The 27,096-nt window shown below is 39.0% G+C and overlaps 1 protein-coding gene across 12 annotated transcripts in view; it reads left to right on the plus strand.

Moving 5' to 3' along the window:
• PRRC2C (proline rich coiled-coil 2C) overlaps nt 809-27,096 on the plus strand; it is a 95,071-nt gene continuing 68,783 nt past the window's right edge. For 6 of the 12 annotated variants that reach the window (XM_018060298.1, XM_018060302.1, XM_018060300.1 and 3 more), the window contains exon 1: nt 824-1,045. The gene's annotated coding sequence lies outside the window, so the exon portion shown is untranslated. Of the gene's footprint in view, nt 1,046-27,096 lie in introns of all 12 variants that reach the window. The other 6 variants (XM_018060306.1, XM_018060310.1, XM_018060307.1 and 3 more) reach the window with 2 other exon arrangements.

Genomic DNA, 27,096 nt, shown 5'->3' on the forward strand with positions numbered 1-27,096 from the left:
TAAGGGTTCAATCCCTGGTGTGGAAACTAAGGTCCCACACGCCCGTGGGTGCAGCCAAAAATTTTAAAACACACAAACAACCATTTTTCTGACTGTAAAATCTGGGTATTATATAAAGGTGAACATAACATTTTTTTTTATAAAATCTGATGGCTCTAAACACTATTAATGTGTTTGCCATTACAAATAGTTCAAAATACATTTTAAAGTTTTTTTTCCTATAAACATGCATATATGTGTGTTTATAATGTGTGTTTTTATAGCATATTTACGGCATAAGCATATTATGGCTTAAGCATTTCCCTTATCTTTAGACATTACTCAAAACTTAATGGCTTCCAAATATTCCATAATATAAATATATCATAATGCATTTATCTCTATATCTTTATCAACACACAAGTATTGGTGTTATGAGTACTGAGTGTTGTGTTTGCACCTTTCTAGAAAATACCAACATATTGCCAAATATCAAGGTTAAATTTTATGCATAGCTTAATTTTAATTAAACTGTCAAACTGTTGTTTGAACCAAGTCACACAACTATCCAGCACCTACCAAGAGCGCTCACTTGTCTGAAGGATAACAACCTGTAACTGAGGTCTCTCCAAGTTTCTGGAAAGGCCTCAGACAAAATCTTTACTCTGCAGCGCGAGCTCTAATCTTAGGAACTCCCCCCGTCCAGCAAGAGGCGCCGTAGCCTTCCGCCGGGGTTGGGCCGCCACGGAGTTCTCACGTGAGCCGGCCGTCTCCGCGCAGTGGGGGCGGTCTTGCGGGGATTCGCCTTACGCACGCCGCCGCATGACGTCGTACGTAGGGGCTGGCTAGCCGCCATCTTGTTTCTTTTTCTCGCTCGCTATCTCCCTCTCGGGCGGCAGCGAAAGTGCTTTGGCGGTTTGTCCACCCTGTAGCTTAGGCTTTCCGGATCCCGTGGTCCTTCCAGCCGCCCCCTACCCCTGTTTCCCCCTTCCCTTTCCCCGTATCAGAACTCGGCGGAACCCCTCGAAGTGCGCAAACACACTCAGCTTGACACTCACCCTGGCGGGTAAGGAAAGCGAGGGCGTAGGAGCTGCGATCAAAGCGGGCCCCATCGGGGAGGGCTGGCGTGGGGCGGCCCGGGGCATGGGAGCGCAGCCCGACCCTGGTGCCCAGCGTCGGGGGAGCCGCGTGCAGTGGGGCCTTCGGGTCGGGCGTCCCCTTTTTTCCTCGTTTACTACCGTCATCTCTGCTCCTGGGGGAGCCTCGGCCTCCTGCTCGGGGAGCGGGAAACCGGAGTCGGATCCGCCCCATGTGGTCTGCAGCGGGAGTTCCGGACCCGTCGGTCTCCTCCCACCCAGGCCTTAGCTCAGGCCCTGCAGGGGGATTACGCGTGTTGCCGGTTAAGGGAAGGGAGTTTTCCTTCCCGCAGGATAGACGGGTGCGCGTTCCCCAGACTGAAGGGCTCATGTAGGCCTTTTAATGCCTGCCTCTTCTTCGCGTTCAGTGGAGGGTGAAATTTGCAATGAGTCGTGTGCGGGAGAGACCGGGTTAAAGATCGGCTCGGTCAGGGGCTCTTGAGGGAATCAGCCTACTTCCGCTAGGGACGTGCTGCCCCCACTCCAGAGGCAGGTTCAGATAGCCTTTTCTCCCCTTAGGCCTCCATCCCCTAACCTGCAGGGTGAATCCCACCCTGCAGCTTCCTGGCTTTGAGAGATAGCGTTAGTATTGGTTTTACGGTAAAGGCCCCACTTCAGGACTTGAAGAAAAAGGCATGGTGGGTGGGAGTGGGCAATAGGAATCCTGTTAAATTCTTCCTTTACTCGAGGGGAATGTGTCTAATTCCTTTAAAGGGATGTATATTTGTTTTGACCTGATCTGAGATTCTTCTGAGGTTTCTGACATGCCTGATGTTTGCTGGCTTCTAAGGCTACCCGGATTTCCGCATTGACCGATCTTCAACCTAGGTCCATAGATTCATACCTCGCCAGGGTACTTTGAATTGTACAGTAGGCGGCTGTGCGGTAGGATTTTCATTCGTAATGCCCTCAGAAGAATCAGGATTCTTGATTTGAAGGCTTGATAGCGTACTTCTGCAGATAGAAATGATAGGATGATAACTTAAGCGCCCACCAAGTCCAACTCCAGCATTTGTTAAAAGTAGATTTAACCGCCCCTGTTGGTAATTAAGATGCTGCTCTGACTGGAGCCATTTTTAGGTGTGTGCCATCAGATGCACTGCAGCATCTTTTCTGGCCCCCCTCAGATGCGTTGATCTCCTAAAAAGAGGAGGAATAGATTGAATTTGAGTTTCTAGCATATAGTCAACTAATAATTCTCTCCTTTTCCGTAGTGGAATTTTCAGAATATAGACTTTTAATTTTACGTTTATACTTTGGTCGAGTGAGTTCTATATATGGTGGTTTTCCCACCTCCACTAGTTGACCTTTACTGAGCACAGAAATATGCTCTTTACAGACATTCTCTTTGTTAATCTTACAACAAGCCTTTGAGGAAGGTACTGTCATCATCCCCATTTTACAGATGAGGAAATGAAATTTGAGAAATTAAAGTGGTTTGACCAAGGTCACAGGGCAGTTTTTGATGGTGCTGCATAGATTCAAACCCAGATTGTCTAAACAGAAAGGGGATGCTCTGAGCTATCAAGCTGTCTCCCTGTTCTTTGTAATTTTGTAAACTATAGTAACTAAATTAAGATACAGTATTATTAGCCTATTTTTTGTTTTGCTTGAGTCAGTATAGAAACATTGTTGCATGTTAAGGTTAAAGTGTTGCAAGATGTAAAAAATAGATTACAGCTATTCTGGGGATGGGGTAGAAGCTAATTTTTGTACTTTTTATGATTTAAAGGCCAATTGAGTAAAACTCTATGGTACAACATGAGTTTTAAATTCTGCTATATGGCCTGTATTGATAAAATATTTTCTCATCTATGATAAAATATTTTCTCATCTATAAACTGGAGATGATTATAATAACTCCTTCAAGTCTTGTCATAGGATTATCATAGATAATGTATGGAAAGGGCTTATTGCTGTGCTCATACAAAGACAGCAACTAGCAGTGGAAGGAAAATGGCAGGATAATGGTAGAAGAAAACACTCTCAGCAGAAGGTAACCTGTATATTTTCAGAATAGGGTATACCTTCTTTGAGAACTTAATAAATAGTCCCCCCCCCCTTTTTTTAAAGATATTTTTAGACCTAAATATCTTTTTTACAAAACACTTGTGTGTTAGGTTTTGTTTCTTAAAGATTTCTTCATGTTCTGGAGTCAGTACACCTGGTATCAATATATTGGGCATGACTGAAAATACAGAAGTTCTGGCTCATCCCAATTCCTGTCTCTCCTCTACACTTACCCCTCTGTCTTTACTGGTAATATATCTTTGAAGACTAAATTATGTCCTCCAAGACTATATTAAGCCTCCAAGTGGTTTCCTCCCTCTGTCATCCCCCAAACACCACTTCAGTATGTAAGTCACTTGAGTAACTTGTGTTTCAGATTCTGTTTATGCCGTATTTGTGTAAGGCAAGGATTGATCACTGATAAAATGTTAACATAAATTGGTATAGAACCCTATTCTTACTATGAAGGAGATCCAAAAGTTGTGTCTGCTTGAATTATGACTGATATACCTTCAGTAGAGCAAAACTTGTCACTTTATGAACTGGCTAACCCCATGAAAACTTCTCAGTCTGTGTTAACTGTTGTTTAGAAGTCTTGAGAATTGATATGTTAGTTTTGAGTCATAACATTTGAAAATTCTCAGTAATGCCCTTGTTGCATCAGTCAGTACATCTTTTGGGGTAAAAGTGTTCTCTGGGGAGGCTAACTTACAGTAAACTTTTTATTGTGTATCTATCCACCACACCACCCTCCCCCCAGGCTAAATATAGTCTGACCTTTTTGCCAGTTATATTTCTAGTCATTATTTTGCTCTTGATTGACAGAATGCCTATCACATTTTGGGGCCTGTGTGTGAACATATTTGCTGGTAAATCAGAAGAAAGGCTGTTACTGAGTTTCAACAGTTGTCTGGTTGGCAGACACAAACGTTTATGTGGTTAGTCTGTACCTAGAGTTGAACACAAGATAGCAATGAAATTATTTCTGTCATTGTAATATACTGATCCATATGTGGTAGTGCCAGGTGTTCTACATTAAAGAAGAGTAGGACATCATCAGCATTTGTGGAGCACTTCAAAACATTATTGGGTATTATTTACATAACATTATCTAGTAGTATTCTGTTTACTTGTCTGTTCTGATACTAGTCTGTTTTCCCTTACTAGACAGTTTCTGTGTTCTTATCACTTTGTACAATAGTTGGCATATGCCTAGAGTTTATTATATGCTAATGAATGAGATTAGGAAACAAAGATTAGACCCACAACTAAGGTTCAGCTGACAAATAGTGGGGCAAAAGAATACCCCATCATCCCCCCCCCACCTTTATTTACCTATTGGAATCAAATGCTCTCAGGTAGTTTGTGTTTCTGTACTGTACATTGTGAGATTTACTTGCATTAGATTATCCTTCCTAATTTTTAGATTTATTCAACAAACATTACAGATTCTTTTAATTTTGTAAGGCACAGTGCATCAGAGGAAAATGGCTTTTGGTTCCTACCTCCAAGATGCTCACAGTCTTTAATATTAAAAGTTACTGCGTGATCTTTGGATTCATACTGGAAAATTAAAAATATACAGGCAGGCAATGAAAATTTGGGCAGAAAATTCATATATGGAAAACTATCTCTAGTACAGGTCGTGTCCAGCTGATGACAGGTAAAGGCGTGATGGCCGGAAGAGACGAACTGTAGTTATTACTATTCGGTGAGCACTCACCATGCCAGGTACTGAACCAAGAGCACTTTGAGGGTTCTCTCAGTCCATACAGTAAGCCTACAATGTGGACTACTTTATTAACATGACACAAGTAGAAAACTGGGATTTAAAGAGATCTAGTAATTTGTTCAAAGTTACTTAGCTAGTAAGTGAGGTTTGAATCATTGACCCAGGGCCTCAGTGCTTAACTTGTATACTACATGAATTTCCCAATGGCCATTGTTTCCCAAACTTTGGTCATTTACAGTTTTTGCTTTATCTTCAAACCATCTGTCAACATTATTCTTTAATTCGGCTCACTGTCTTTTAATCAAATGATTTTGAAAGAAAAATTTACATGATTATTTGGTGTTAGAGTTTTCCCTCAACATGTTGAAGTAAATATGTAATTTTAAATATCCCTCTATGGACCACTTAAAACCATATAATATGCCATCAGTAGTCATTTGTATTCCACCCTTTGGAACAGAACTGCTGTAAGAAATGAATACTGCATAGAATGAGGCAGCAGTTAGAATTAATGAAGGCCAGAAGTGATGAAAGTCTAGAAGTAGATTCATCAAACAGGAAATAGTAGCACTGCAGGAGTAGAGATATGAATTAGAACCTTAACTACATACTTGGGTCAGCCATGACCAGGATAAACTGCAAGGTAGAATGGGTTTATTTAGACAGAGAAATGTAATAAGATGTCTAAGACAATCTATGGCAAGAGAAGGAGAACACTGATGAGTAACTTGTCACTACAGAAATCAGAGTGGAAGAGAAAAGTCTGAAAATTAGGTTTTGTTAGAGCCAAATGTAGCCAAGTTCAGAAAAATATGTGAAAACTGGCTCTTGACTTTGGCTTGAGTGATTGGTGGTGGACCCTAAGAGAATGTAGGTCAGGTAATGAGGTTGAAAGGTTAAGCATGGAGGAATTAGTAGTGAGACTTCTTAATTTTTAGGTAGGTTGAATATTCAAATAAGCTCTGGACTAGGAGTTTTAAAACCTAGGGTTAGTCCTTTTGTCACTTTGTGCCAAAAGCTGTTAAACTTTTGGGGCAAGTGACTTGGTTTCTTCAAATTGTAGATACACTGTATTCATCTGGAAAATAAAGATAATACCTGTTTTCCCTATCATAGAGGATTGTTACAAAGATCACATTAAATGTGTTTCCTATGCTTTTTGAATGTACTCTTTGATATCACATGAGTCTTCCCTGATGGCTCAGACGGTAAAGAATCCACCTACAAGGTTGGAGACCCAGGTTTGATCCAGGTTGGAAAGATTCCCTGGAGAAGGGAACGGCTACCCACTCCAGTATTCTTGCCTGGAGAATTCCATGGACAGAAGAGCTTGGTGGGCTACAGTCCATGGGATCACAGAGTCAGACACAACTGAGTGACTAACATGAGTCTTAATGACATTTAAAACAGAAAAACATGAAAAATAGAAATTGGAAGGCTTCCATTGAGGATATTCTCAATGAGACTGGAAGATCACCCCATGGGTGTATATGTAGTTAGAGAATGGGTGTTTACAGAAGTTAAAATTGATTTTCCTTCCTCATTCTTTCCTAATGTATAATCTGAAAGTGCAGGGCTGCTGGCTATGGTTGTACCATTTGTGTACTGCACAGAGATGCCAGGCTAAGGGAGGTAGCAAGGACTGAAATCCATCCGTAATCTGCTTGCAGAGTCCTGTGCCCTAGGTAGGCCTCCTAGGGGAAGTCGTGCTTCCTCTTCTCCCTCCCAAGGCATCAACCCCCTCACCAAGAAGAGTACCTGTTTGTTTGCACAAAGGCCCTGTGAAGGCCAGTGCTCTGAAAGGCTCCTTAAGGAGAGATGTTAAAGATGCGTTTAGAACGTCAAAAACAATTGGGAGACTGGAGAAATGGTCTCTAGGAACAGAAAGCCTAGAACTTACTACCAAGATGGGTTAAGTAGTTGCACAACAGCAAGTACAGAATTTCAGTTTATCTAGTATATTTTAAAGATGGGCACTGTCACGTATTAAATATTTCTAGTAATTTGGGAACAGTATATTAAAATATACATAGATTATCAGCTTTCAGAGAGGCAAGAGCGTACGAGTAAAACTATAGTTACTATTTAATCTTTTTAAAAAAAACTAAATATTTTGGCTTTTCTTGACCTGTACTTTTAAGTAACTTAATGTTTGGTTTAAATTTTGTAGATCTTAGCTGAAGAATATTACATGAAAAATTGCTTCTGAAATGGGACAGATAGCGGAATTTTGTTTCAAAAGCAGGGAAAGGATGTTATTGAAACAAAGCTTTTGACAGAGATATGGAAGGTTGGTTATACTGCTGTATAAGTGTTAAAATTTAGATTAAGAAAAATTGGATTTTTCAATGTACAGTTGTGTAAGCCTAGTGGGCTGCCATCTATGGGGTCGCACAGAGTCAGACACTACTGAAGCGACTTAGCAGCAGCAGCAGTTACATGTAGCTGCACAATACAGAATGTAGAAAGGTGAAATATCTCCCAGCTGTAGAATCAGAGTCTTCTGACATTTTGGAGACAAATTATCTCTCTTGAAGAAAGAACTGTTGAATATGGATTGAAAAGTCAAGAACAGCTTACATGTGCCGATTGCTTGAAATTCTGACCTCACCATAACCACCACCAACCCCCCCACCACCCCCTCAGTTTTTTTTCTTTGGTTGTATTTGTCACAAACCTGAAAACATAGTATAAAAATGGAAATAGAAAGAGCTGGGTAAGTTAACATGTCTCAAGACAGATCATTTTAATGGTGGAGGAATAGAGCCAGTGCTTGATGGGGAGGGATGCTAACCAATTTTCTAGACTTAAAAATTTAAACTTTAAATTCCAACCCATAAAGACAGCTTTTTAGTCATGAAAAGTTTTGAATGATTAATGATGTTGGATGACTATCTTATGAGAGTGGTTCTCTTTTTCTTCCATAATACCCAGTATACTTAACCTTGCAAAAAAACAAAGTTGACTAAGAAATTATTTATGTGTTACTTTTTATTTATTACATATGAGTTTGAAAGTGTTAAATTATCATTTATTAAACTCATTATTAAGTACTAGACACCATTTAACAGCTCTGTACACACTTAAGACTCACAGCAGGCCAGAAGATGTAGCCCACAGATGGGGAAAGAAAAATTCAGAATTACATTTAATGAATTTCATTTAATTACATTTAATATTATGCCATAATATGTGTATGCCACAATTATGCTATAAAAATATCACCCAACTACTAAATGTTAGAGCTGAGATTTTAACTGAATCAGTTTTTAAGAGAAGTAATTGTGTAAATAGGAACAATTTTAAAATATTTCAGGTTGTCCAAAGAGTGCCCTGACAATCACCTTCCAGAGGAAGTGATAGGCACACACCTTCACTTTGCTGGTTTATAGTAGTTTATAGTACAGAAGATTTGATAGCTACATTTCTTTTCTGATTATTATTAGGGCTTTCTTGGCCCCAGAGTCTTAATTTTACGTTTCAGTTACTAAGAATTGCTTCAACCATTTTGATTAGAATGCCAACAGATATTTATATTACACTTTGTTTTTTAAAATGACAATTTTTAATGCTTTTGCTGCAGTGATATTGTAGTAGAGGCATTCAACATATAGCGATATTCTTAGCTTTACTATTATAGAAGCAGATGATCTTAAGAAATACTGGCTGTCACTCTTTGCTTTATTTTTTTTAATTTATTTTCTATCGAAATGTGGTTGGTTTACAATATTAACTTCAGGTGTACAGCACAGTGACTCAGTTATACATATATATTCTTTTATGTATCTGTTAATCCCAAACTCCTAATTTTTGCCCCACCCCACCCCCAAACCCTTTTCTCATTGGGAATCCTGTTTGTTTTCTTTGTGAATCTATTTCTGTTTGGTAAGTCAGTTCATTTGTTATTTCCCTAGATTACACATATATGCAGTATCATATCCTTGTCTTTCTTGTCAGAGTTACTTAATATGATAATCTCTAGGCCCATCCATGTTGCTGCAAATAACGTTATGTCATTCTGACTTTAGAATTACTGGTTATGAGCCTCCCTGGTTGGCTCAGTGGTAAAGAATCTGTCCGCAGTTCAGGAGATGTGAGTTCGATCCCTGGGTCAGGAAGATCCCCTGGAGATGAAAATGGCAACCCACTCCAGTTTCTTGCCTGAGAAATCCTATGAACAGAAAGAGCCTGGTGGGCTACAGTTCATGGGGGTCACAAAAGAGTTGGATACAATTTAGCAACTAAACAACAGCAAAGTGATTATAACAATTAAAAATGAAAGTGACCATAGAACTTGACCAGTGCAGCTTCTCATTCAAAGCATAAGTTACCTTTTAAAATATTTTTGATAAAGGCTTATGTTGCTTCTGCTTGAATGTATCTGGTGCCCAGGAAGATGCTGTAATTGACCTTTAACATTCATATTTTAAGATCTAAGTTTCCAGATACCTGGACACCATAATATTATTCAGACCTCTTCACTTTCTCTCAGCTTCCGTCATCTGCACCAGGATTTGGCTTTCCTTTCAGAGCTCTTCTTCCTCTCCCTGCCCCCCTCCCCCTCCCCCCCCGCTCCCCCCCCCCCCCACCGCCACACACAGAAACAGTTATGTATCTCTTCACAAGAGTTACTGTTTCTCTAAAAACCAAAACAAGCCATGGGCATGGAACAACAGGAGAGAGAGAGAATATCTTAGGTTTATTTCCTAGAAGCACTCTTCTCTCACATACCTCATGGTATTGGACGCACATTTTGTGCCTCAGCAAAAATACGTATCACTTCATTTCACAGCTCTTTGGGTTGCTTGGCTAATGGTGAAAGTAGAGAATGAGTTTAAGATATAACTTGTTCCACCTGTGGATAAACTGAACAGAAAATTTTTCTTTTGTATCCAGTTTAGTTTGTTTTTATTGGTTATCTTAATGAAGACAAAAATTGAGCGTAATACTCTATAAACAGTGTGATAAGCATAAGATTCAGTAGAACTGTCACAGTTCCAGAGTTGTACATTAGATTTCTGTTAAAGTAGCAATGTTTATAAAACAGTAGTATCACACTGCTCGCTGTTCACTAACTGTCCTTTTTGATATGAACAGACTAAATCTGTATTCTATATTTATGAAAGTCCGTTCTTGAAGTATGACTATATAGCTATTTATTAGATCCAGTTTAGTTCTACTCAACATTTGAAGATCTTTTTAAATCTTAAGAGAGTCATTTAATGCATTGTTACTTTTCCAGATGTATGTGTCATATGTGGTGTCTACTTTCCAGGTCTTTATTGAGGTTTTTGACAAATAAGAAAGGACAGGGTCCAATATATTCATATTTCTGGTCCCATTAATTCATATTGACTGTTCAAATGTAAAATAATTTTCAGCTTCAAATATTCTGTGATTTTCATTTGTCTTGTATTTAAGGAGTACATAAAGATGAGTACTTTGATCAGTGTGTTTAAAGTCAAGCAACTGGAGGAGGGATTAATCAAAAGTAAGGTTTTTAGAAAGATAATATTTTACAACATTGTAAATCAACTATATTCCAACAAAAGTTAATTTTAAAAAGAAAGGTAGAATTTTGTGACAGCTAGTTGACCTGGAACTCGAGTGGTGAATGTCTTGACTTCTTTACTTTAAATGGAAGATCAAGTTAAAATTTGAGTGATGAATGCTGTTTTCTGAAGTTATATATCAATCTTCTCTATCTTTGTTAGCTCCAGCTACCATGAGAAAAATACCATAAGCAAGGTGGCTTAAACAACAGAAATGTGTTTACCACAGTTCTGGAGGCTGGAGGTCCAAGACCAGGATGCCAGCTTACCTAGGTTCTGGTGAAGTCTCCCTGGCTTGCACATGGCTGAATGCCTTCTAGCTGAGTCCTCACATGACTGAGAGCTCTAATATTTCTTCCTCTTAGAAGAGTTCAGCTCAGTCACTCAGTCATGTCTGACTCATTTTGACCCCATGGACTGCAGCATGCCAGGCTTCCCTGTCTGTCACCCACTCCTGGAGCTTGCTGAAAGTCATGTCCATCAAGTCGATGATGCCATCCAATCATCTCATCCTCTCTCATCCCTTTCTCCTCCTGCCTTCAATTTTTCCCAGCATCAGGGTCTTTTCTAGTGAATCAGTTCTTTGCATCAGGTGGCCAGAGTATTGGAGCTTCAGCTTCAATCCTTCCAATAAATATTCAGGGTTGATTTCCTTTAGGATTGACTGGTTTGATCTCCTTGCAGTCCAAGGACTCTCAAGAGTCTCCTCCAGTACCAGAGCTCAAAAACATGAATTCTTCAGTGTTCAGCCTTGTTTGTGGTCCAACTCTCACATCCATACATGACTACTGGAAAAACCATAGCTTTGACTAGACAGACCTTTGTTCGTAAAGTAACATCTCTTTACTTATGTTGTGTAGGTTTGTCATAGCTTTTCTTCCAAGGAGCAAGCATCATTTAATTTCATGGCTGCAGTGATTTTGGGAGCCCAAGAAAATAAAGTCTATCACTCTTTCCTTTGTTTCCCCATCTATAGGCCATGAAGTGATGGGACTCAATGTCAGATCTTCGTTTTTTGAATGTTGAGTTTTAAGCCAGCTTTTTCACGCTCCTCTTTCACTTTCATCAAGAGGCTCTTTAGTTCCTCTTTGCTTTCTGTCATAAGGATGGTGTCATCCGCATCCCTGAGGTTATTGATATTTCTCCAGGCAATTTTGATTCCAGCTTGTACTTCATCCAGCCCGGCATTTTGCATGATGTACTCTGCATATAAGTTAAATAAGCAGGGTGACAATATATAGCCTTGATGTACTCCTTTCCCAGTTGGAAACCAGTCCATTGTTCCATGTCTGGTTCTGTCACTTCTCGATCTGCATACAGATTTCTCAGGAGGCAGGTAAGGTGGTCTGGGATTCCCTTCTCTTTAAGAATTTTCCAGTTTCTTGAGATCCACACAGTCAAAGGCTTTAGGGTAGTAGATGTTTTTCTGGAGTTCTCTTACTTTTTGTATGCTCCAACAGATGTTGGCAATTTGCTCTCTGGTTCCTCTACCTTTTCTAAATCCAGCTTGAACATCTGGAAGTTCTTGTTTCACATACTGTTGAAGCCTGGCTTGGAGAATTTTGAGCATTACTTTCTTAGCATGTGAGATGAGTGCAGTTGTGGGGTAGTTTGAACATTTGACATTGCCTTTCTTTGGGATTGGAATGAAAACTGCCCTTTTCCAGTCCTGTGGCCACTGCTGAGTTTTCCAAATTTGCTGGCATATTGAGTACAGCACTTACAGCATCATATTTCAGGATTTGAAATAGCTCTGCTGAAATTCCATCACCTTCACTAGTTTTGTTCGTAGTGATGCTTCCTAAGGTCCACTTGACTTCACATTCCAGGATGTCTGGCTCAGGTGAGTGATCACACCATTGTGATTGTCTGGGTCATGAAGATCTTTCTTGTACAATTCTTCTGTGTATTCTTGCCACCTCTTAGTATCTTTTGCTTCTGTTAGATCCATACCATTCCTGTCCTTTATTGTGCCCATCTTTGCATGAAATGTTCCCTTGGTATCTAATTTTCTTGAAGAGATCTCTAGTCTTTCCCATTCTACGTTTGTCCCATTCTAACCCACATATATATATGTTCCCATTCTATAGTACTTACAAGAGTACTAATCCCATATGAGGCCCACTCTCATCACCTCAGTTAACCCTAGTTAACTCCCAAAGGTACCAGCTCCAAATACCTTATGTTAATTGGTGTTTAGGGCTTCACCATGTGAATTTTGGGGAGACACAATTCAGTTAGTCACCCCTCCTTTTACAGTCTATAGTGCATTGATTCTTATGCTTTTTGCATTAATATACTTCAAAATGATGTTTCTACAACAGTTGAAATACATTTGTTGATTGAGATATCACTGTCTTGTTGCTTTAACTTTTTATCCTTTATATTCAACTCTATTATAATACAGTAAGTTTTGATAATAAAAACTTGAATCTTTTAAAATCTCTTAACCTCAAATGATATTTATTATTACATGTTTGATGTTTATTTCTTCTGTAATGAAAATTGAGTTCTGAGTTTCATATGGTGAGTTTCCCTTGGTTGCTGGCTTTGACATCAAGTCATCACTTCCTACATTATGAGTTTTATTAAAGTTGTTTCTTTATTGATAAGTTTTGGTGACTTAGGCTTTGAGCTCTTATATCCAACCTGATATTTTTACATTCTCCATCTCTGTAGTTCAGATTTAAGTAACAGTTTGGCTTCAAGAGACATTACCAAATTAGAATGTATAGAACTTGGATCCCTCTTTATGTTAGAAATGGGAGACATAAATATCAAAGATTACTCAGGGTTTTAAACCAGAGGTTATCGGAAAAGGTTATGGTAAAATCAGGGAGAAGAACATGTTTTGGAAAGCAGATAAACATTTTTTGAAAACTTCTTTTAGGGGAGGGAGAATAATCTTAATCTCCCAAAAATGTTGTAAAAATAGTTCCAAGAGGGACTTCCCTGGCTAAGACTCCGTGTTCCCAATTCAGGAGATCTGGGTTTGATTCCTGGTCAGAGAACTGGATCCTCCATGCCTCAGTTAGGAGTCTACATGCGACCTAAAGATCCTCAGTGCCACAGTGAAGTTCTCAAAGATCCCACATGCTGCAGCTAGGACCTGGCGCAGTAAAATAAATATTTTAAAAAAACAGTACAAAGAATTTCCACATCTGTTCATCCCTATTCCCTGACTATTAATGGTTTATTAGTGGATTTGTTTTACCGTTTTCTGTGTTGCACATGTGTATGCACTCAGTGCATATTACGTGTACTTAACTTTTAATGTCTTGATCTAAACCCTGTCATTACCTGTAAACTTAAATTCAAATGACAAGCTCCTATGCCTCCACTTTTCTCACACAGATAGTACACTTTCTCCTGGGCTTTTGTTGTTGTTAAACGATCAAAGCAATCAGTAATAAACTTGATTCAGCAAGCATTAAATAATCACTATTGTTAAAGAGTTTTTAATTCAGTCTTTTTGAAATTTCTAGTCCCTTCTACCCTCCTTATTTTTTTCCAACTTCTCTTCATTCTTGTGAAGTTTAGACTTTCTTGAAATGTTAATCATTCTGGCAGTATCCTTACCTCCCTTTTCTTTACACTTACCTGACACAACTCACATTCAGTCCAGCTGCTTACAAAGCCTCCCATTACTCCCCACTCCTAGACGTGCTGCTGAACGTTGTTGCTCAGTCGTGTCCAACTCATTGTGACCCTGTGGACTGCAGCATGCCAGGCTTCCCTATTCTTCACCATCTCCCAGAGTATGCTCAAACTCATGTCCATTGAGTTGGTGATGCCATCCAACTATCTCATTCTCTGTCGCGTCCCCTTCTCCTGCCTTCAATCTTTCCCAGTATCAGGGTCTTTTACAGCGAGTCAGCATCAGCTGGCCAAAGTATTGGAGCTTCAGCTTTAGAATCAGTCCTTCCAGTGAATATTCAGGGTTGATTTCCTTTAGGATTGACCTCCTTGTAGTCCAGGAGTCTCTCAGGACTCTTCACCACCATTCCAAGGCATCAGTTCTTCAGCGCTCAAGTCTTTTTTATTGTCCAGCTCTCACATCCATACGTGACTAGTGAAAAAAACATACTTTGACTATATGGTCCTTTATTGGCAAAGTAATGTCTCTGCTTTTAAATATGCTGTCTAGGTTTGTCATTGCTTTTCTTCCAAGGAGCAAGAGTCTTTAATTTCATGGCTGCAGTCAGTCCACAGTGATTTTGGAGCCCAAGAAAATACAGTCTCTCACTGTTTCCATTGTTTCTCCATCTGTTTGCCATGAAGTGATGCCATGATCGCAGTTTTTTGAATTTTGAGTTTTAAGCCAGGTTTTTTCATTGTTGCCGCTGCTAAGTCGCTTCAGTCATGTCCGACTCTGTGCGACCCCATAGATGGCAGCCCACCAGGCTCCCCCATCCCTGGGATTCTCTAAGCAAGAATACTGGAGTGGGTTGCCATTTTCTTCTCCATTTTTCATTGTTAACAGTCTTCAAACCACAGTCTTGGGAATACTTGTGTCCCTGGTTTCCAGCTTCTTCTGCGTTTCAATGCCTCATTTTAATTGTTGACTTTCTTTCCTCCCAGTTCTTTGAACATCTTTTCCAGCCTTCTCAAACCTATACGCAGTTGGTGGAGATCAGCATGTCTCTTTCATTTGTTCCTAGTACTAATGGTAGATAATATAGTACACGAGTAAATGTTTTTGTGCTTGAGTGGGGAAATTAAACATTTTTAGTTTGTAATTCTGTCAGTAAATTTAAGTGAGGATATTTTGTTTTATACACAATTAAAAAGCTTGATGGAAAGTGTTTGGTTGGGAATTATACTTACTGAAGTAGTGAACAGTAGATTAGATGGCCAAAGAGGAAAACACATAGAGAAGAGAAAGCTGACAAAACCAACTCTCCTGTATAGGGTTAGGAAAAAAAATGATACAGATGTCAGTTACAGGAACCAGTGAAAATGGTTTACACATAAGGTCTTTATATTTGTATGTGATACATGACTATTATTAGTATATATTCTTCTTTTATTTGTTCAATAAAACATTTGTTAAATGCGTCCAGTGCGCTTCTCTGGAAATGTTTGCAGTTTCTTTTTAATGTTAAGCGAGTTAAATGAGTGGGACGTTGTGCTGTGTTTCCTAGAGAAACTAAACAATCACCATAAGAACAACGAGAGAAGATAGGTAAACAGGTCTTGGATACCTAGAAGCTCATGGAGGCCAGAAAGATTATAATTCTGTCCTTTAATTGAAATTTTGCAGGTTGGTGATTTACAAAAGTATGGTGTTCGCCCCCCTAATATACTAGATTTTAAATATTACTTAATATTTTTGGTATGGAATACTTACAAATACTTTTGTAATTACAAATCAGTCACCTGAAGAAATTTTAGAAATGGTACCTAATCTCTCGATGTGTGGATATCCCTTAAGATTTTTTCCCCACAAATATTCAGCCTGCAATACCTATTCTTTCATGAAAACCATATTCGTGTTACTATTGTTTCATTCTTTCATTTCAAAAGGTTGATCGTTATATTATGGTAAACTGCTGCTTTTCAAATTTCCCTTAAGACCTTTTGAGAACAGACTGTTTGCTTTGAAAGCACTGACTTCCTTTTTTTCCGCTCTCCTCCATTTCTTCCTTTCATTTTAACTTTTTTTTGGTTTTTGCTCAAAAAAGGTAACATATTCACTGTTCAAAATTTAGAAAATGTAGGTGCACGTTTTGCTACATCTAATTTCAGTGGGAAAAACAACTAGTTTCTTACCAGCTTTGCTCAGAGTCATAGAACTTTGAATTTAGATGTTCATTTTTTCTTTTGTTAAACAGAGAAAGAGGATATATTATTCACACAGCTTTGTTTCTGCAGACTGACCCTCAAATCATGATGATTTAGACTTTTAAGTACATAGTAGACAGGATAGTAACATTATATATATATAAATTTTTTAAATCAGTTTTATGTCCAGAAAATGCAAATATTTGTGGTTTATTATGTATAAGCCATATAAGATATATATATATTTAATATAAATATGTATGTATGTTTCTATTTTGGCCTCACTGTGCAGCTTATGGGAATCTTAGTTTCCTGACCAGGGATTGAACCCTGGCCACCACAGAACTAAAAACTATTCTTTATAGTATACAAATGATAAAAAGCTTTCAAAGGGATACAAGTAGAGGATATAGTTCTTTGGTTTCTCATAACTGTCCATGTGTTTTTTTGAAATCTGAAGATAGCAAGTTTGAAGAGAGCATTCCTCTTGAGCTGACAGCTTCAAAAGTTTTTTTTTCTTTAATTAGTAATTTATGTAAATTGTACCCTTTTGTTACTTAAGATGTGGGTCTGCTGAATGCAGCCATGCATTTACTCAGAAATTGAGATTTTTTTTATTATTATTATTATTTTCTCCTCGATTGGAGAAGGAAATGGCAACCCACTCCAGTATTTTTGCCTGGAGAATCCCCATGGACAGAGGAGCCTGGTGGGCTACAGTCCATAGGGTCGCAAAGAGCTGGACATGACTGAGCGACTTTATTTTCTTTCTTTCTTTTTTCTCCTCCATTGGCTCTTCATGTCATTTAGAACAAACACATGGGCGATATTCTTTATTTTAGCCTAAAATATTCTGCAAAATTTGACCTCTGTCTACCTGACTTCCTCTCCTGCCTTGTTTTCAAGATCAGAATTGCTTTGTTTTTCTGGTGGTGGTTCTCAACCATAGCTATCCTTTAGAGCCAAAGCATTTGACTGTGTGGATCACAATAAACTGTGGAAAATTCTGAAAGAGATGGGAATACCAGACCACCTGACCTGCCTCTGGAGAAACCTATGTGCAGGTCAGGAAGCAACAGTTAGAACTGGACATGGAACAACAGACTGGTTTCAAATAGGAAAAGGAGTACGTCAAGGCTGTATATTGTCACCCTGCTTATGTAACTTCTATGCAGAGTACATCATGAGAAACGCTGGGCTGGAAGAAGCACAAGCTGGAATCAAAATTGCCAGGAGAAATATCAATAACCTCAGATACGCAGATGACACCACCCTTATGGCAGAAAGTGAAGAGGAACTAAAAAGCCTCTTGATGAAAGTGAAAGAGGAGAGGGAAAAAGTTGGCTTAAAGCTCAACATTCAGAAAACTTAAGATCATGGCATCTGGTCCCATCACTTCATGGGAAATAGGTGGGGAAACAGTGTCAGACTTTATTTTTGGGGGCTCCAAAATCACTGCAGTTGGTGATTGCAGCCATGAAATTAAAAGACGCTTACTCGTTGGAAGAAAAGTTATGACCAACCTAGATAGCATATTCAAAAGCAGAGATATTACTTTGCCAACAAAGGTCCGTCCTGTCAAGTCTACGGTTTTTCCAGTGGTCATGAATGGATGTGAGAGTTGGACTGTGAAGAAGGCTGAGCGCCGAAGAATTGATGCTTTTGAACTGTGGTGTTTTGAACTTTTGGGAGTCCCTTGGACTGCAAGGAGATCCAACCAGTTCATTCTAAAGGAGAACCATCCTGGGTGTTCTTTGGAAAGAATGAAGCTAAAGCTGAAACTCCAGTACTTTGGCCACCTCATGCGAAGAATTGACTCATTGGAAAAGACTCTGATGCTGGGAGGGATTGGGGGCAGAAGGAGAAAGGGACGACCGAGGATGAGATGGCTGGATGGCATCATCAACTCGATGGACGTGAGTTTGAGTGAACTCTGGGAGTTGGTAATGGACAGGGAAGCCTGGCGTGCTGGGATTCATGGGGTCACAAAGAGTCAGACAAGACTGAGCGACTGAACTGAACTGAGAGACACTTGGGGAGCTTTTTAAAGAATGCCATTGTCAGACCTAGCCCCAGAAATTCTGATTTAACTGGTCTAGCACTGAGACCTGGACATACATTACCTTTCAAAATCTTCCTGAATAAGTCTGTGCAACCTACATTGAGAACCACAGATGGATTTTCTTAACTCATATCCCCTTGTGCATAGAGGTCTTTCAAACCTTCATCATCCTGTCTAAAGTCTCTTTCCTCTCTGCTGTCTCTTTACCCAGTTTTTTCGCTTCCATGTTTTCATGTACTTATTTATTACAAGTTCCATGAACACAGGGGCATCATGGGGAGTTGCTAATGGACAGGGAAACTTGGCATACTGCAGTCTATGGGTTGCAAATAGTTGGACACAGCTGAGCAACTGAACATTTAAAACAACATTTGGCAGTTTATTAGTTCTCAGCACATTTGTTATATAAGTGTTGAATGGCTATTGTCACTGCAGCAATAGGGAGGTATTTCAGAAGACTTGTTTCTGTGTAACCTGTAGAGGGTTGCTTTGCTAAATTATATTTCAAGACTATACTAATTAGGCTTTAAGAGAACGTAGGTTTCATTATTTTAGGTTTTAGTATCCAAGGGCAAGAGCACACAATAGAGAAGATATGTTGTCCCTTGGATACAGTGTTGTTGATGTGGGTTAGGTTCCCATGCCAGTGCTCAGAAGGAGGAGGCATTTCTCACTACCACACTTGGAAGCACCTTTTACGATATAGGGAGAAATAATGACAATGGTGTTGTACCTAATGAACACAAAGTATTTTCATACATGTATTTGGATACTACTACTTTCTGATTTTTATTTGTTGTGTAAACTACAAGGCAGATCAGAAGTCAAATGAACTCACCAGCTTCTTTTGCTTTCTTCCCCTGTACATGCACGGTAAGTCGCTTCAGTCGTGTCCACCTCTCCACCAGAGTCCTTTGTCTATGATTTCTCCAGGCAGGAATACTGGAGTGGATTGCCATGTCCTCCTCCATGGGATCTTCCCAACCCAGGGATTGAACTCTCATCTCTTAGGCAGGTTCTTTACCATTAACATCACCTGGGAAGCTTCTTTCTTCCCCCATCTTCTCTAAATCTAAGCTTTCCACCTTACTTAATGTCTAGTTTTTCACACTCATCTTTTTCATTCTTGTTAGTGTTAACGTAAAATTTGACTCCTTGACTCCTTGTCCTTGACTCCTCTTTCCTACACTCCTGTGTCCAGTCTCCATTTTTCAGCCACGGCCTACCTCTTGTCCTAGGTTGTGACAGTCTGGTATCCTCATATTCCACATACGAGCCCCTGCAATCCATTCTCCACGTTCTTGCTAGAATGAGACATATATTTTTGGCCATGCCAAGAGGCTTGTGGGGATCTCAGTTCCCCCACCAGGGATTGAACCTGGGCCACAGCAGTGACAGTGCCGAATCCTAACCCCAGGACCACCAGGGAACTCCCAGAATATCTTTAAAACAAAAAGCCTCTACTCAGAGTTCATTTGCTTCAAAGATAAAATTTTAAATCCTAATGGTCATCCAGCCAATCCTCCCTTTCTTAATAGCTTCCACTTCACCGCTTTTTTGTTTTTGAACATGATTAGCATATCAGTGTGGGAGGGCCTTTGCATTTGTGTTTTCTTAAGCCTTGAAGCTGCCTGCTTCTCTGTTAGATTCAAGTCAGAAGCTCTCTCTCTAGAGAGGCTGATAATGATCCACTCATCTAAAGTACTTTTAGTTCAGTTCAGTTCAGTCACTCAGTCGACTCTTTGCGACCCCATGAATTGCAGCACGCCAGGCCTCCCTGTCCATCGCCTGCCCTTTTGTACTTTCTCCTGTTGTCCTGTTTGGTTTTATTTACAGTATTTGTCATCATGTGAAATGACTGATTACCTGTTATTTGAGTTATCAAACTGAAAAGATCTGTGAGAGCAGATACTTAGCTCTTATATCTCCAGTTCAGTAATGTTTCAAAATATGGATCACTTAATGACTGACCTTATCACATACCATATCATAGTGAATATCCTTATGTGTATGTATTTTACACGTTAGACTTCAGTTTAGAACGCAGCAGCACAGCTTAAAACATTCTTAGTTCTCAAGCCTTACAAAACAGGCCACAGACTGGATTTAGCCATAGGCCTTAGTTTGCCAAAGCCTGCATTTAGTTCACTGTAAATAGCATGTGAATTGTCTCTGTTTAATGTCAGAATTCTCTTGTGAAATCACCTGGGCCAGACACTGTTTGAGGATGGGCAGTTTTTGAACAAAGTTGGTTTTTTTTTCTCCTTTATTGTTTTTGCCTGTTTATCTTCAGCCAAATCTGGTAATTTCTGTTTTCCTAGAAAATACTTATTTCAGAGCATTCTCTTCGTGTGTGTATTTTATTGTATTTATCTCATTCTTCTTAGTGTTTAACTTAAAATTAGAGTGATTCAGCTAATTTCTATATTATTTTTTCCAAAAGAGTCAGCTCTTGAATGTATCAGTTATTATTATTCTGTTTTTAATTTGATTTTTCTTTTCTGCTCTTTTTGAGGTAACTTAAAATGATTTGTCTGGTAACGAAAGTACTTAAGAGCATTCCTTTCAGTTATATGATGTATGCAACATAGTTTGACAAGAGATGTGTTTATTTTTCATTTCCAGTTGATTTTCTTATATGTTTCTAGTTTTGTCCTTTGGTTAACTTTATAGCCACAAGAATCTTAAACTGCTTTCTTACCAATTCCAGGAACAAAAACAGTTTGTTGATTTCTTGTTTATTATGTTCTGACATTTTCTTTTGCTCCAGTATTAGCCCTATTTTTACATTGTTCTTCATTATTCCTTATCAGGCCTACCGATTCCAATTTCATATCTTGCCAGCCTATTTCCCTCCCTGCTGTCCCCATCTTCTTCACTTGTACAAACTAAAAACACTATTTTATGTCTCCTATACTTGTAATACTCTACTTCTGACATTTCTGTTTGCCTTGTGGGATGGGGGGAGATTCCCCACACCAAGCAATTAGATTCTCCAGCCGTTTTCCAGGTGTCTTAAAATCTAACACATTTCTGACCTAGGTACCTGGAGATGGGATCACATCCCAAAGATTAGTACAGGCTCAGTCGCACAAGACTGTCCCTTATCCCAACACTTCAGATGCCCGTCGAAAGTCCAGATTGTTACCCATGCTTCTGACTGGCAGGCTGGCTATAAATCGGGTTTGATTAATTTGCTAGAGCAGTTCACAGAGTCCAGGAAAACAATTTACTTATTAGATCACCAGTTTATTACAAAGTATTAAAGACTCTTTGTGACCCCGTGGACTGTAGCCCACCAGGCTCCTCTGTCTATGGAATGCTCCAGGCAAGAATACTGGAGTGGGTTGCCATGCCCTCCTCTAGCAGATCTCCCCAACCCAGGAATCAAACCCAGGTCTCCTACTTGCAGGTGAATTCTTTACTGTCCGAGGCACCAGGGAAGCCCTCTCTTTCTTAATTTGCCCTGGTAGATTTGCATGGTAATATTCTTGTTTGCTTTCAATCTAGAGGGCCTTGATCTTTTTAAAAATATTTTTTATTGACAAGTAATAAACTGTACATACTTAAAGTGAAGTATTTGATATTTTGCATATACGCATCATGAAACTTACCACAGTCAAGATAAGGAACATATCAATAAAAATTCCTTCTGTTCCTACCCATTCCCTGTACCATAGATATGTTTGCATTTTGTAGAGTCGACTACAACGTAAAAATTGAGAATTACATTTTATTTGGTGAACAAAACTGAAGACTTAAGTCTGGAAGTTAGCTTCTCAGGTGGCTCTTAGAAATCAGTCCAAAGAGGTAAGGGAGGAACCAGGATAAGTAGAAATTTTACAAAGAAACCCAGGTAGTTGGAACATCGAAAAATTACTGTTAATTAAAGAAAACCAGACATCTCAAGTTAATGAACTTAGTGTTTTTCTATGTATGATTCAAGGGTCTGGGCCCATTGAAATCATTCCTTTTATATGCACCTTAACTGTCTTGGGCCAGTGTCCTCCTTTTCTTCATCCTGAATGCCCTCAGGGTGCACAGTTGGCGTTGGCAGCTGTAGCTGCTGGCTTGATGGCAGTAACATTCTTTGTTTACTGATAATGGAAGGCAATATTTTTCATCCAGAGTTAAATTCTGTATATAGTGCATATGTTGGAAATCTAGCTTCTTTCTGCATAATCACTTTGAGATTTATCCATGTAGTTACATTTACCAGTAATTCATTCTTTTTTACTGCTTGGATATTCATTTCTTTTATGTATATACAACAATATGGTTTTCCAGTCACCTGTTGGTAAACAGTTGGATTGTTTCCAGTGTTTGCCTGTTACAAATAAAACTATGAACCAGAGTCCAAGTCTGTCTTCATATGGACATATGGACAATTCCATATGGACAGTCACATATGGAATTGTGATTGTGTGGTTGTTGGATGTTTTTTCTTCTTTAAGGACCTCCAAACTGTTTTCCCAAATGGTTATAACATTTTACACCCCCATGAGCAGACTTTGCGAGTTCCATTTCTTCCACATCCTTATCAACAGTTGCTTTAATCTGTAGTTTTTGCCAATACAGTAGAAGTATAGAGGTATCTTACTGTGGTTTAAATTTGAATTTCCCAGATACTGGAATGCTGAGCATCTTTACATGTGTTTATTTGCCACTTATGTATCTCTGGTGTCAAATCCTGTACCCTTTAAAAAACAACTGGATTCTACTATTAGGTCTGAGAGTTCTGTACATGTTCTAGATAAAAGTCTTTCGTCAGATACATGATTTGCAGATGTTTTTTTCCCAGAGAGTAGCTTTCATTTTCATTCTCAACAATGAGAACTTTCAAAAGGCAAAAGTCCAATTCAGAAATTTCACCTTCTATGGATTGTGTTCCCCACCCGCCATGTGGCTTGTTCCCAGACCATGGATGGAATGCATGCCCTCAGCAGTGAAAGTTCAGAGTCCTAACTACTGGACTGCCAGGGAATTCCCTATAGATTGTGCTTTTAGAGTACTAAGCAGTCTTTATATAATGTAATCCAGAGTCGCAAAGATTTTCTCCTGTTTTTTCTAAAAGTTTTATAGTTTCAGGTTTTACATTTTGTCTGTGTCTGTAGTTCTTTTTTTTTTTAATAGTTATTGACATATGATATTGTGTAAGTTTAAGGTGAATGGTGATTATGGCTGTAGCATTAGCTAAACCCTCCACAAATCACATGCATAATTATCATTACTTTGAGTGTGGTGACAGCATTTAACATCTTAGCAGCTTTGCAATACATATACAGTATTGTTGACTGTAATCATAATGCTGTACATTAGCTCTCCAGAACTTAACCCATCTTTTTTTTTTTTTTTTTTTTCTAATTTTATTTGTTTTTTGCTACTCTGGGTCTTTGTTGCTGCCCATGGACTTTCTCTAGTTACCGTGAGCAGGTTCTTATTGTGATGCCTTCTCTTGTTGCGGAGCACAGGCTCTAGGGCACGAGGGCTTCAGTAGTTATGGCACGTGGTGCCCTATGGCATGTGGAATCTTCCTGGACCAGGGATCAAGCTCATGTCCCCTGCATTGACAGTTCGATTCTTGACCACTGGACCACCTGGGAAGTTCACAATTCTATATATAAGTGACATCATATAGTATATGTCTTTTTCTTTCTGACTTCACTTAGTATGACAGTCTCCAGGTCCACCCACCCATGTTTCTGCAAGTGGCATTATTTCATTGCTTTTTATGCCTGAGTAGTGTTTCATTGTGTATATGTATATCTTATCCATTCATCTGTTGGTGGACATTTAGGTTGCTACCGTTTCTTGGCTATTGTAAATAGTGCTGGTATGAAGTAGCGGGAGTGGGGGTGCATGTGTGTTTTCACACTAGACTTTTCTTGGCATATATGCCTAGGAATGGGATTGCTAAAAGTGCCCACACATAACTGGCAAACCATGATGGTGCAGTTGGCTTTTCTCATGTATCCAGCATTGTTTATGGCTACAAATTCTTTGTCTTTAGAAATGCATATTCTCTTATAGAAATGGATACATTGTGATAGTTTCATCTTTGAATTATCTTTTGATAATTATCATTTGTACTAGCTTCAGTCATGTGTATTGATGATTTACTTTTTGGGAGAGTTAGTTGGTACTGTAAAGCTTTCTTGGGTTTTATATTAGAGAGACTCATATGCATATGAAAGAATAAATTCTCTGTTCTGTTGGCCTGAGAATTTGACTCTCCCCATCTTTCTTACCTCAGAATACATCCAGTATGGATTTGGTTTATCTGTTTGGTGAAAGAGCATGCACTGAAGGGAGTACCATATAGGCAGTAGTTTGTTAATAGTGGAAGAAACTCTGTACAGAAGTTTGATCTTTAAAAAAAGAACTACTTAGTATATTTTCTGGAATTTTTCTTTTTCTTTGTATTTGGAAATTCCTTATAATTTATAAGACATTTTTTATTTCATTTTACTTTTAAGTAGGAAAATTAAAGTTCATTTTGTGATTTTTTTTTTTTCCCAAGCTCTAAATGTTTTGTGATGACTGAATTGAATTAGATATTCTATCACCCTATGGTTGAATTGTGTTATGTTACTTTGTTTTCCTTGTGTAAACATACGGACAGGCTGAACTGCCCTAATTTGTTAGTTTTGTTTATTTATAAAATTGAGCATTTCAATACATTTGCTTAGTGGTATTATTTCTCTAGTGAATTGTCCGTTAACATAGCATTAATAATTAATAATTGGGTTTCTTCAAGTTTTTTCTTCAGTTTGTGAGCTCTTGTATAACATTTGCATTTTGTCAAATGTTGAGATATTTTTCCTGTTGACTTAGCTTTGTGGGGGTTGAATTATGCTGGGTCTTCTATGTAGTACATGGGCAGTGAGTGGACTTAATTGTCCTTTGGCATGTGGGATCTTAGTTCTGCGACCAGAGATTGAACACTTGTCCCTTTCATTGGAAGGTGGATTCTTAACCACTGGACCACTAGGGAAGCCCCCCAACTTAATTAATTAATTATTTATTTATTTTCAATTGGACGATAATTGCTTTACAATATTGTGGTTTCTGCCATGTATCAACATGAATCAACATACGAATAGGTATATGTTCCCTCCCTCTTAAACCTCTCCCCCACCTCCCACCCCGCCCTATCCAACCCCTCTAGGTTGTCACAGAGCACCCGTTTTGAGCTCCCTGCGAATTTGTGGTAATTGTATATGTTTCAGTACTACTCTCTCAATTCATATCCTCTCCTCCCTGCCTCTCCAGTTCCTCACATGCTTTGTAAACATTTGGTTGGTCTGCATCTGAAACCCTTAATGTGAAGTAGATGCCTGTGTTCCAGGTAAAGTTGAAACACTGTTCAAAACGAAGTGAAGTGAAATCGCTCAGTCGTGTCGGACTCTTTGTGACCCCATAGACTGTAGCCTACCAGGCTCCTCTGTCCATGGGATTTTCCAGGCAATAGTACTGGAGTGGATTGCCATTTCCTTCTCCAGGGGATCTTCCCAACCCAGGGCTCGAACCTGGGTCTCCTGCATTCTAGACAGACGCTTTACCGTCTAAGCCACCAGGGAAGTCAAAACAAAGGAGAAATGTAAACAGGCAGTGGGATTCTTTAGGAACACAGAATTCTGGGCTGGAGATACAAATTTGACATACACAGTTGGTAGTTGAAGCCTTAGAAGTGGGTGGGATTTCCTGCAGACAAATTTAGAAGGAAAAAGAAAGTGGTGAGAGGATGGGTAACACAGAAGGAAGGATTGGTCTTTGATGGAATGTAAGGAAAGGTACACTTCCTTTATTGCAGTGATTCTGAAGACTGCTTACATGTTTAGAATTGCCTGAGGAGCATTTTCAAAATAAGAATTGATAATCAGACCCCGCCTCACAACTCTAGAAACTGGTATGTTTTAAAATCCCCAAGTGATTTTAATTTGCAGCAAGGATTAAGGACCACTGCTTAGCATATATATGAAGATGAAAGTCGCTCAGTCGTGTCACCTGAGCCACTAGGGAAGCCCAGGAATATTGGAGTGGGTAGCGTATCCCTTCTCAAGCGGATCTTTCCGGCCCAGGAATCAAACGGGTCTCCTGCCTTGAAGGCAGAATCTTTTACCAGCCGAGCTACCAGGGATGCCCTAGCATATATACATGGTTATAGTAAATCATTATATCTCGCACTTTTGTGTTTGTTTTTTTTTTTTCACAATTACTGGGAGGGCTTTTTAAAGCACAGTGGTCTTATCCTCAGTTTGATTCAGTAGGTATGACTTTGATCCTGAGAATTTGTATATCTAACAAGTTTCTGGATGATCCTGAGAACCACTTTCAACAACAGGTGAAGGAAAGGCAACCCTTCGGAAAGACGGATGTAGATGCAGGTGGGCTTGTAGGTTTGCCCTAAGGAAATTTAAGTTTCTTAATGTTATTGCTTTTTTTATAATATAGGCAGGTGAAGGTCTCCATTAGTAGTTGTGGTATTAAGAGAAGTTTGGAGATTGTTAGGTGTTAAATTGCCATCAAATGAGGGTGAAAGAAGAAGTTGACGGTTTTTATTTTACACAAGTTACCTTATTTTCACCTGAAGAAAGATACCCTTGAATCTTAATTTTGTCATCTAGTGAATATGCACTGTCTCCTTTTTTGTCACTGGAGAGGAATATTCTTCCTGTATATCTTTGTCCATGTTATTGGTAAAAATATGTCAACAAGAGAGATTCTCGTGAGTATAGCTGTTTTCACACTGTGATCATTAGCACCCTTGGGATAAAATTAATTATATACATGTTAAATCCCTGATGGCTCAGATGGTAAAGCATCCGTCTACAATGCGGG

This window comes from Capra hircus, chromosome 16, assembly GCF_001704415.2.
Source record: "Capra hircus breed San Clemente chromosome 16, ASM170441v1, whole genome shotgun sequence".
NCBI lineage: Eukaryota > Metazoa > Chordata > Mammalia > Artiodactyla > Bovidae > Capra > Capra hircus.